Source organism: Arachis duranensis, chromosome 2 (genome assembly GCF_000817695.3).
Source record: "Arachis duranensis cultivar V14167 chromosome 2, aradu.V14167.gnm2.J7QH, whole genome shotgun sequence".
NCBI classification, from domain to species: Eukaryota; Viridiplantae; Streptophyta; class Magnoliopsida; order Fabales; family Fabaceae; genus Arachis; species Arachis duranensis.
In genome coordinates, this window is record NC_029773.3 from 34,520,990 (window position 1) to 34,533,751 (window position 12,762).

Consider the following 12,762-nt stretch of genomic DNA (forward strand, 5'->3'; position numbering starts at 1 on the left):
ATTCAATTCCGCTTGTTCTTGTTCCAAGATATCACTTGTTCTTCAACTTGATGAAGGTGATGATTGACGCCCATCACCATTCTCACTCATGAACAAAGTGACTGACAACCACTCTTGTTCTACAAGCATTTGAGGCTTGGTGAATATCTCTTGGATTCCTGATTGCACGATGCATGGTTGATCGCCTGACAACCGAGTGCTCGCCTGACAAACGAGCCAACCATTCCGTGAGATCAGAGTCTTCGTGGTATAGGCAGGACCTGATGGCGGCATTCAAGAGAATTCGGAAGGTCTAAACCTTGTCTGTGGTATTCTGAGTAGGATTCAATGATTGAATGACTGTGACGTGCTTCAAACCTGTAACCTACTGGGCGTTAGTGACAGACGCAAAAGAGTGATTCTATTCCGGTAGGGGAGGGAACCAAACCGGTGATTAGCCGCACTGTGACAGAGTGCATGAGCATTAGTTTTCACTGCGAGGATGGGAGGTAGCTGCTGACAACAGTGAAACCCTACATGAGCTTGCCATGGAAAGGAGTAAGAAGAATTGGATGAAGGCAGTAGGAAAGCAGAGAGACGGAAGGGAAGGCGTCTTCATACGCTTATCTGAAGTTCCTACCAATGAATTACATAAGTATCTCTATCTTTACCTTTGTGTTATTTTCGTTCATCACTATATCCATTTGAGTTTGCCTGACTAAGATTTACAAGATGACCATAGCTTGCTTCAATACTAACAATCTCTGTGGGATCGACCCTTACTCACGTAAGGTTTATTACTTGGACGACCCAGTGCACTTGCTGGTTAGTTGTGCGAAGTTGTGTAATGCCATGGTATTGAGCTACCAAGTTTTTGGAGCCATTACCGGGGATTATGAGAGGTTTGAAAAAGTAATGTTCACAATTTCGCGCACCACCTTGACTTCTAAGTGTTTTGTTTTCAAGCATTTGGCTTGATACATAAACACCACAAGCACTTAGCAAATAAATTTCCATTGGTACTCAGAGCCTTCAGCTTTCTCATTCTTTCCCTTTTTCTTTTCTTGCTTTAATTGTATTTGCTTCTTCAAGGTTTTCATGATTTCAAAAGATTTCACAAAATATCCTAGATAAAAACTTCAATTAAATAAAATCCAATGTAATTGAGCAACAATCAATCATACTAGCTTTCCAATACTTGTATGCACATGCTAAGTTCTTTTTTTAATGCCTTGTTTGTTTATGATCATGATACTTTACTGCTTTTGAACTCACAGAATTCAAGTTGGTAGTTATAATGCCACAGCAACATATTACAAATCAAAATTCAAGCTATGCTTTATTCATACACACATGTAAACAGAGAAGATGAAGACAATCATACAATTTAAGTGCTGGAAACAAATGAGAAGAAAAGGAACTCTACAACCTTGTAGTTCATCTTCATTATTGTTGTCCTTTTTCCTCTATTCTTCCTCATTCCCTTGCCAAACTCAGTATGCTTGTTCATCCTCAAGCAATAATTAGAACAGTGGCTATGGGGCTAAGATAGATCATGAATGTCTTACATAATGAAATGTTAGCATTACATGTGTTGCAAGCAAGCAAAAATGAAAAATAACAATCAAGGCACAAGAGACAGCGACATTCTGATTGCAAGCATAAGAAGGTGTGCACAATACTTTGTATAAAGAATAAGTGGCACACCAAACTTAGTGTGACACTTTCACTTGGAATTGATGCAAGTATCTAATAGATATTGGAACCAAATTTTGTTGCATAGCAACACCAAACTTAGAATGTAATCATATGTCAATTTATTTGAATTAAAACTAAGCAGGTGAAACTGTTATTTGTTAAGTACAATCACCAAGCCAAGAATCTGTCATGAATAAAGCTCTCTTGGTAATGTATTAACAAACATAGTAATTAAGCAAACTAAAATGAAAGCATTTAAAAACAGAAAAATGACTAAAGAAAGTAGAATGACAAAGTGTCAAATTAAAAAAAAAATAACACTATAGAGGCATTATGATTATGCAGACAAGTAGTGTTGCTTGAATGAATTGCATAGAAAATAAGTGGCACACCAAACTTAGAATCTTCGTGTGTCACTTTTATTTTTGATTTGATGCAATCATCAAAAAATGAAAATAATTTGTTTCAAGGCAACACCAAACTTAGAATGTAACCATATGCCAAATTATTAAATTTAAACAAACCACAGAAAGAAAACAAAGCGGAGAAGAAATGTTACCTACGGTTGGGTTACCTCCCAACAAGTGCTCTTTTAGTGTCATTAGCTTGACATGTTGCTCTTCACTTTCTTCCTCTTCTTCCAGTTTGTTAAGAGGAATGACCTCAAAGGAGGGAAAGATTCAGCTAGTGTCCCTTGTCTTGGCCTTTCCTCAGCAAGCTTCCTTTTGCAAATGGCTTGATTGATCTTGCTTGCTGGATTAGGGACAGAATTGGTGTTCTTGCTAGTTACCTTTACTTCTTTAGATTCAAGACTTGGTTGCTGTGTGATTATTGGAGTGATTTCTTCATTAAGAGCCTCTTGCATTGGTGGTTCCATGAGCTTTTCCTCTTTGCACTTCTCCACTTCAATTGAATGTGACTTTTCTGGAACGACTTCCCCACTTTCTTGCTCCTCCACTCCTTTCTTTGCACTCAACATTTGACTTAATAGTTCTTTTATGGAGGAGGTTTGTTGTTATTCCCAAGATTTCTTCATCTCCTCTTCATATTTTTCGATCACAGATTCAAGGGAAGTTTGTGAGGGTTGTGAATGTTCATGTTCCCTTTTCATCTCAAGTGCAGTTTCATTTTCAACCACCTCATTCTTCATTGAAAGTTCACTTGATGCAGTAGCCTCCTTATCTTGCTCTTCCACTTTATCCTTCAGAAATTTGTCTTCATCCTCACTGTTGGATGGTTCTAAGTTCCTCCTTGTTTGCTCTGAGAACTCATTCATCTTCTTGAATACGATTTCTGTCCAGGATTGGGGTTGTGTGTATCTTTCCACGAGTTTTCTATGTATTTCAATGGCTTGAAGGTAATCCCAATCTGTTAGTTCAAGAGATGAAGGTTGAGAGTAAGAGCAAGTCTCCATTGATTGAAGTGCTCAGAATTTGTATCTTCTTGGTGATATTCCCAACCATCATTAGAATAATGACTTGAATCATATTGTGATGGTGAGCAATATCCCATGAAGTTTGTTTGATTAAAAGATGAGGTGAACTCCATTTGAATTTTGTAGAACACAACACCAATGAAAATTGAAATTACTCACATCAGATATGAGTTTTGCTTAGTGAGGCAAAAATACCAACACCTTGGTTTCAACTTTAAAACAAAGAACAAAAAAAAGAAAATGCTTGATCTAGACTTCTCACCCACTTAATCATTGTTGATCTAATCAATCCCCGGCAACGGCGCCAAAAACTTGATGGTGTTTTTGTGGAAAAATGAATTTCCAACACACAAATTCAACCGGCAAGTATACCGGGTCGCATCAAGTAGTAATAACTCAAAAGAGTGAGGTCGATCCCACAGGGATTGATGGATCAAGCAACTTTAGTGGGTGATTAGTTTAGTCAAGCTAACATTGAAGTGAATTGTGTGAAGTTGATCAACAGAAAGTAAATTGCAGGAATGATAAAGTTGTAGAAAGTAAAATTGCATAAAACTTAAAGAGCAAGAAAGTAAAATAGCTGAAAATTAAATTGCAAGAAAAGTAAATTGCATGAAAAGTAAAAGGGGGTTGGGTGCTGGAAATTAAAGAGAGCAATAGATCAAAACTCAGAAAATCTTGCAGAAAGCTTAACTTGCAGGAAAGTAAATTGGGATCATGAACAGAAATGTAAAATGAAGAACAAGTGCAGAAGAATTAAATTGCTTGAAAGTAAATTGAAAACCAATGGAACAGTAAAAACAGAAGAGCAGCTAAGAACTCAACTCAATTGCAAAATAAAATTGAAGATCTCAAGGAATCAAAGAGACTAGAAAACAAGTCTACATCTCAATTCCTTCCTTGATCAAAGTAGAAAGCAGATTGAAAAAGAAAGAAAGATGAAAGCCGTAGAGAAAAACTTGGATCCAAAACTCAATTCACTGAATTATGCAGAAAATCAACAAAGAGCAATCTTAGATCAAGAATGAAACAGAATTCCTTCAAATCTCAATCCAAGATTCAAGACAGAAATAAAAATTAAAGGAGAGAGCTCTCAAATCCTAATGCTCCCTAGTGGAGCTAGCCTCCTTTTCTAGTGAGATGGAATTGATGCCTTTATATAGGCTTTACAAAGTGAAAATTAAAACAAATTACAATTAAAATGAAAATCCTAATCTAATTGATCCATGTGACTTTGAGTGATGATGTGGGCTTTTTTTGCTTTTGATTTGAGGAGAAATGGGTTTGGTTGGCCTTAATTCAATTTGGAGAGGAATTGAATTTAAATGGAATTTTGGTTGGATTTTGGCCCATGAGTGTTTGCTCCCAGGAGGCTGCCTTGCCCTTGTGGAGGGCAGAGCAGGAAATGGTGCATGCGGCTTCATTTCGTGCGTGCTTGGTGTGTGTGATGCGTCAGGATGCTGCCCTGCCCTTGTGGAGGGCAGGGCAATGTTGTCATGGTGTTTCTTCTGTCCGTGTGTGCTTGGTGCTGGCCGTGCCAAGTTGTGTGCACGCCCAAGCTCCTTGCCTTTACTTCCTTGAAGGTCTTGTGTTCGAACCTTGGTGAAAGCACTTGAGGAGCAATTTTTCCTTGATTTTCCAAGAAGAAAGCACGACATTGCCCTGCTCTCCAAGAGGGCAGAGCAGAAAATTGAGCGCTACCTTGCTTTGGAGTGAGGCTCCAGCTTCGAGCCTTGGTGGAAGCACATTGGTTTATTTTCGCTTATTTTTAGCCCTTAAAGATGCCTTTTGTTCCTGCCACAATTTTACGCCAAATATGAATTGCTATATATCGTTGGAAAGCTCTGAATGTCAGCTTTCCAACGCAACTGAAAGCACATCAATTGGACGTCTGTAGCTCAAGTTATAGTCCTTTGAAGTAGGCATGGTCATGTTGTGAGCGCCCAGATTTTACCTTAGCAAAAATTCTTGCTTCCAACCTCACTTTGCATCACGATTCTGCCCTGCCCTTGGCAAGAGCAGGGCAGTGTGTGCTGATTGCCTATTCTCCTTTAATTTGGTCATGGGCCACGCTTTTAAAAGCGTGGCCTAAGGCTCCAAAGTATGCTCCAACTTCAAAGTGTGTCCCAAAGCTCTTTTTTCTCCTTTTTTTGTGCTTCTTTGCTTCTTTTTCTTCTTATTTCCTACAAGATTTATAAAATTAAAAGATCAAGGAAATATAGAAATTAAGTATAAAAGCATTCAATATTTAAGCACAAATCATCAATTTCTTGTATGAAAAAGCATAGAAAATAGGTATATGATGACATGTCATCACATTCCAAGGGTGGGTAAGTCCCCCTTCCAAAGTCACCATCCTACACAACATTCAAGTGGGTAAAATTCTTATCTTTAATCTTTACTTTCCCACTTGAATATGGTTTGATTGAAAATGATGGGCAACTTAGAGCTTTTTGTAGTGTTAAGAGTAGGAGAGAGTTGTGTAGTGGTTGGAAACATCAATCTAAGTTCATGATGGTTATATGCTCAAAGTTGAATAGTAATGGTTGGTGTAGAACCAAATTGCATGGGTCTAGGAGAATGTTTGGATGCTTAATTGAGAATTCTAAGGTCATGCCACCCAATTGGAATCATGATGATAAATTTGAAGATGGGTGTCAAAACAAAGTGTGGGATCCCGGATCGCACAAGGAGAATCAATTTTGGGAGCCCATGGCTTGTGTGGAACTCCGTCAAGGCTTGGAGTTATCATCTTTGAAGACTGAAGTTTATTGGAGATTCAAGCATTGGTGGATGTTCAAGGACAGCTTCAAGCACAAGCCACCTTAAGAGGAGCTCCCCATAAGTTCAACTTAAGAACAATAAACAAAAGTGCTAGGCGGCAGACACCCCACCATGGTAAATTCTTTTCGTTTTTCCCTTTTGTACATATTGGTAATTAGTTTAATTTCATGTTTTTTGAGTTTGTTGAGTATAATTGGTAGTTTAGTAGGTTAAAAAAGGTTTTATGGTGTTTTGGTAGCTATATGGAGGTTAAGAATGCTTGGTTTGGTGCAAGAACTTGGAAAAATTTTTGAAAAACAAAGCACCGACCCGCGCGTGCGCGCACCTGGCGCGTATGCGTGCCTCAAGCATTTTTGATCACCCACGCGAACGCGCCATGTACGCGTACGCGTGGATTGAAAAATTCATCCCTCTATACATTCACCTGAGAGTTGTGCCTACATTGCGCCAGCACCATGCCTGAAGCACAAGTCAACCCGCGCGTACGCGCACCTGGCGCGTACGCGCACCTGGCGCGTACGCGCACCTGGCGCGTACGCGTCCTTGATGCTAATTGCGCAATGCACGCGCATGCGCCGATTGCGCTACCTGCCTTTTGGTACATTTTCCAGAGAGTTGGGCCAATTCTGAGCTGACTTTGTGCCCTGCGCCCAACCTAGCCTGCGGGTGCGCGCACCTGGTGCGTATGCGTCCTTCGGCCAAAATGCACATCGGCGTGTAAGCATGCATGACGCGTCCGCGCCGATAAAAAAAAGTTTTTTTCTCATCTTCCATTTTCTTTTGTCCGTTGCATTCGCACACTTTTATTCTTTGCATTTTCATTTTGTTTTTATAGCTTGTTTTTACTTTCTTTTTTGAGCCTCTTATTTGAATAATGGTGTTGAATTTTCTCACTCAATTGTTGAGAATTTCTTGGTTAATCTTGGTGCTTCTTGACTTGTTTGATATTGTTGGGTGATGAAACTTTTAAATCAATGCTTAATCTTGTATGACTCTTATACTCTTTGTGCATTGATATGAACTTGCATGACCCACTCTTTCTAGTCGAACTTGATGCTTTTGAGTGCTCTTCATGCTTTAACTTTACTCTTGCATCAAGTATTAGTTAATATGCCTTTGCTTGAATTGCTTTCTCACTCACATGCGTAGCTAACATGTAGTGAGAACCCTACTCTTAATTGGCATTAGCCCCCGCCTATGTTCTATATGCTTTGCTATCTTTGTTGTAGGCTTAATTTTCTTTCTTTTTCTCTCCTTTGAGGTTGGCCACCAAGAAGGAAAGGAATGGAAAAGCTTCAAATGAGGTAACAAACAAGTTCACCTGAACAACCCTTTGAAGAAACTCATCAATTGTAGCAACCCATCCACATTGCTCTTCTTTGCATGCACCGAGGACGGTGCAAATTTTTAAGTGTGGGGAGGTCGTCCGACCGATCTCCATGGGTAACAATTTCCTTTTTTCAACACCAATTCTTGATTTTCTTTGTTAGTTAGTTGTTGCATTGGATGATAGGTTGCATGCTAGTTAGAATTTGTACATATTTTACCACTTCTTTTTATGTTAGGACTACTTGGTTAGGGTGATGATTTGTTTTCCATGAAAAATTGTTTTAGGGCACCCTAGTAATTTCAAAAAAAAATTTTTGTTGTACTTGCTTGAAGAATGTATTTTGGAACATGATTTTTGAGCTAAGAACACAAGCATGTGAGTTTTGAGCCTAATTGTGGGGTTACATTTTATAACCACTTATTTTCATTCTTGTGTGTATTATTCTCTTTCTAGGATTGTAATCTTTGATTTGCTTGATTCTTTATGTCCATTATTCCATGTATACATGCATTTATATGATTGAGGCCATCATTTCATTTAGCTCACTTACCCAAATAGCCTACCTTTCATCAACCATTGTTAGCCAAATTTGAGCCTATTTAATCCCTTTTGTTCTTAATTTTAGCACATCACTACCCCTAAGTGAAAAACAATAAATGTCCCTTAATTTGGATCTTTGATTAGCTTAGGCTAGTGAGGGTGTGTATCATTTGGGTATGGGAAAATTGGGATACACACATATATATAAGAAAAAAATAAAAAAAAAGAAAAAAGAGAAAAAGAAATAAAAAGGGGACAAAAATGCCCCAAAGTAAAGTTCAATAAAAATCAATGCATATGGAATGTGAATTAAAGAGAATGCATGAGTATGTGAAAAAGTGGGAATCATGGGTAGCTAGGTTGTGTATTAGAATTGTATAGGTTGTTATATGTGTTTGGTGAGAGCTTAGGTTAATCAGAGATTCAAATTCTAACCTCACTTGACCATATACATCCCTACCCTTACCCTAACCCCATTACAACCTATGAACAAGTCCTCTTGATGAATGTATGCATGCATTGAATAATTATTGACTGTTAGATGAAAAACAAATCATGGAAAGCATGAGTAGAAGAGAATTGAGTGAATCGAACCTATACACTTGAGTGACAAGAGCGGATGCACTTCGGGTGAGGGTTCGATGCTCAATTCCTTGTTCCCGGCTTTCATGAGCTTTCTTTTTGCAAGTCTATTTGAACCTCAATTTGATATTTGAATTGGTTGGATTCATGAATCATCATATGATCTTAGCCCAACTTGTTCATACATGCTCTTGGAGATTAATTTGCTTTTGATCAAGTAGGTAGAATCATTTTGCATTTAGTTGCATTCATATAGATAGGTGCATACAGTTTCTTTGCATTGAATAAATGTTCATACCCTTTTCTTGTCCTTCTTTATTCTTAGCATGAGGACATGCTTGGTTTAAGTGTGGGAAGATTTGATAAACCCCAATTTTGTGGTTTATCTTGTGCTTAATTTAGGGGATTTTATCAACTTTTCTCACATTTATTCAATGAAATAGCATGGTTTTGCAATTCTCCATTGATTTGTGGTTAGGTGTAAAAACATGGTTTTTAGGCCCTAAAATGGGTGATTTTAATTCACTTTAATTTCATTCGATGCCTTGATGTGTTTGTTGAGTGATTTAGGTTCATAAGGCAAGTATTGGATGGAAGAAATGAGGAGAAAAGCATGAAAAACGGGAGAACTCATATAGAAATGAAGGAACCGTAAAGTTGTCAAGCCTGACCTCCTAGCACTCAATTGACCATAACTTGAGCTACAAATGTCCAAATGAGGCGGTTCTAGTTGCGTTGGAAAGCTAACATCCGGAGCTTCGAAATGATATAAAATTTACCTTATGTTGCTTCACGTTTAGAGGCGCACACGCGCCATGTACCCGTGCACACCGATGCTGCTCGTGGCCCATTAAAGATGAAATCGCTGGGGGTGATTTCTAAAGCACTTTGGGCCCAACCCAACTCATTTCTAATGCTATTTCATGCAGAATTCAAGCTTGGGCAAAGGGGAGCAATTGTTTGGTAGCTTAGCATCATGTATGTTAGTTTCTAGAGAGAGAAGCTCCCTCTTCTCTCTAGAATTAGGTTAGGTTAATTCATCTTAGATCTATGCATGATTTCTTGATTTCATCTTGTTTCCTTTCCAATTTCTTGTTTCTACTACTCTTTTCTTCTTAGTTCTTTTGTCAATTTTACTTTTATGTCTCATTTATGTCTATGAACACTCATGTTGGATCTTGTTTACATTTAATGAAATTTAATGATGATATTTCTTTAATGTTGATTTGAGTTGTGAATTTACTTTAATTGCAATTGATAGTTGGTAGATTTACTATTCTTGCACATTTACCATGCTTTCCTTATACACCCACCAAGTGTTTGACAAAATGCTTGGTTGGGCTTTAGAGTAGACTTTGAGCATTCTTGGCTTGGAAAGAGTAATTAGGCAATCTTGAGTCATGAATACCCAACTAATGTTGGTGATCTGGAGTTGTTAGTTAATATGAATTCCATTGACTCTATTCTTTTGCTAATTCTATTAGTGAGTTGATTAGTACATTTGGATTGAGGTTAACTAGTCTTGTTTGACTTTCTCTCATGGAAGATAATGTGATACCTTCTTCCAATATTGGAGATAAAGAAATGAGATAGATTCTTGTTATTATTGTGATATGATTGATTAGTCTTGTTTGACATTCTCCCTATGTGAAGATAACATGATACCTTCTTCTATTTGTTGGAGTTGACTAAATAAGATAAATTAATCATTGTATGACTAGGATAGAAAGCCTATGATCTCAATTTTTGCCATGAATGTCTCTCCTTATTACTTGCTTTCTTTAGTTATTTGCTTGATTTACTTTCATTGTCATTTAATTTCTTGCACTCTTATTAATCAAAACCCCCCTTACATCCTTCATAGTCAATAATCATACACTTCATTGTAATTCCTTGTGAGATGATTTGGAGTCTAAATACTTCGGTTAATTTTTATTTAGGGTTTGTACTTGTGACAAAACCATATTTTAGTTTGATGTAAGAGTTGTTTGTTGGTTTGGAGCTATGCTTATGGTGCACGAAATTGTGATCATCAACGGCGCCATCAACATGGTACGCTCAATTGCAATCTCAACTCTTTATCACAACTTCGCACAACTAACCAGCAAGTGCACTGGGTCGTCCAAGTAATAAACCTTACGCGAGTAAGGGTTGATCCCACGGAGATTGTTGGTATGAAGCAAGCTATGTTCATCTTGTAAATCTCAGTCAGGTAGATTCAAATGGTTATGGAGGATTAATGATCAAAAGATGAATAAAACATAAAATAAAGATAGAGATACTTATGTAATTCATTGGTGAGAATTTCAGATAAGCGTATGGAGATGCTTTATCCCTTTTGTCTCTCTGCTTTCATACTGTCTTCATACAATCTTCTTACTCCTTTCCATGGCAAGCTGTATGTTGGGCATTACCGTTGTCAATGGCTACAGTCCCGTCCTCTCAGTGAAAATGTTCAACGTGCTCTGTCACAGCACGGCTACTCATCTGTCGGTTCTCGATCATGTCGGAATAGAATCCAGTGATTCTTTTGCGTCTGTCACTAACGCCCCCCAATCGCGAGTTTGAAGCTCATCACAGTCATTCAATCCTTGAATCCTACTCGGAATACCACAGACAAGGTTTAGACTTTCTGGATTCTCAAGTATGCCGCCATCAATTCTAGCTTATACCACGAAGACTCTGATTAAGGAATCCAAGAGATAAACATTCAAGCCTTGTTTGCATGTAGAACGGAAGTGGTTGTTAGGCACGCGTTCATAAGTGAGAACGATGATGAGCGTCACATAATCATCACATTCATCATGTTCTTGGGTGCAAATGAATATCTTAGAACAAGAATAAGCTGAATTGAATAAAGAACAATAATAATTGCATTAATACTCGAGGTACAGCAGAGCTCCACACGTTGATCTAAGGTGTGTAGAAACTCCACCGTTGAAAATACATAAGAACAAGGTCTAGGCATGGCCAAGAGGCCAGCCCCATGATCTAAGATAGCATAAGACTACTCAAAGATAGCTACCCCGATGAAAATACAATAGTAAAAGGTCCTATTTATAGAGAACTAGTAGCTTAGGATTTACAAAAATGAGTAAATGACGTAAAAATCCACTTCCGGGCCCACTTGGTGTGTGCTTGGGCTGAGCATTGAAGCTTTCATGTGTAGAGACTTTTCTTGGAGTTAAACGCCAGCTTTTGTGCCAGTTTGGGCGTTTAACTCCCACTTTTGTGCCAGTTCCGGCGTTTAACGCCGGGCAGTATGGACTATTATATATTGCTGGAAAGCCCAGGATGTCTACTTTCCAACGCAATTGAGAGCGTGCCAATTGGGCTTCCGTAGCTCCAGAAAATCCACTTCGAGTGCAGGGAGGTCAGAATCCAACAGCATCTGCAGTCCTTTTCAGCCTTTGAATCAGATTTTTGCTCAGGTCCCTCAATTTCAGTCAGAAAATACCTGAAATCACAGAAAAACACACAAACTCATAGTAAAGTCCAGAAAAGTAAATTTTAAATAAAACTATTAAAAATATAATAAAAACATACTAAAAATATACTAAAAACAATGCCAAAAAGCGTATAAATTATCCGCTCATCACAGCACCAAACTTAAATTGTTGCTTGTGCCCAAGTAACTGAAAATCAAATAGGATAAAAAGAAGAGAATATACTATAAACTCCGAACTATTAATGAAACTTAGCTCCAATTAGATGAGCGGGACTTGTAGCTTTTTGCCTCTGAACAGTTTTGGCATCTCACTTTATCCTTTGAGATTCAGAATGATTGGCATCTATAGAACTCAGAATTCAGATAGTGTTATTGATTCTCCTAGTTAAGTATGTTGATTCTTGAACACAACTACTTTATGAGTCTTGGCCGTGGCCCAAAGCACTCTGTTATCCAGTATTACCACCGGATACATACATGCCACAGACACATAACTGGGTGAACCTTTTCAGATTGTGACTCAGCTTTGCTAGAATCGCCAATTCGAAGTGTCCAGGGTTCTTAAGCACACTCTTTTTGCTTCGGATCACGACTTTAACCGCTCAGTCTCAAGTTTTCACTTGACACTTTCACGCCACAAGCACATGGTTAGGGACAGCTTGGTTTAGCCGCTTAGGCCAGGATGTTATTCCTATAGGCCCTCCTATCCACTGATGCTCAAAGCCTTGGATCCTTTTTATTTTTACCCTTGCCTTTTGGTTTAAAGGGCTATTGGCTTTTTCTGCTTGCTTTTTTTTTTGAATTTACTGCTTTTTCTTGCTTCAATAATCATTTTTATGATTTTTTAGATCCTCAGAAACATTTCTCCTATTTCATCATTCTTTCAAGAGCCAACAATTTTAACATTCTTGAACAACAAATTCAAAAGACATATGCACTGTTCAAGCATACATTCAGAAAACAAAA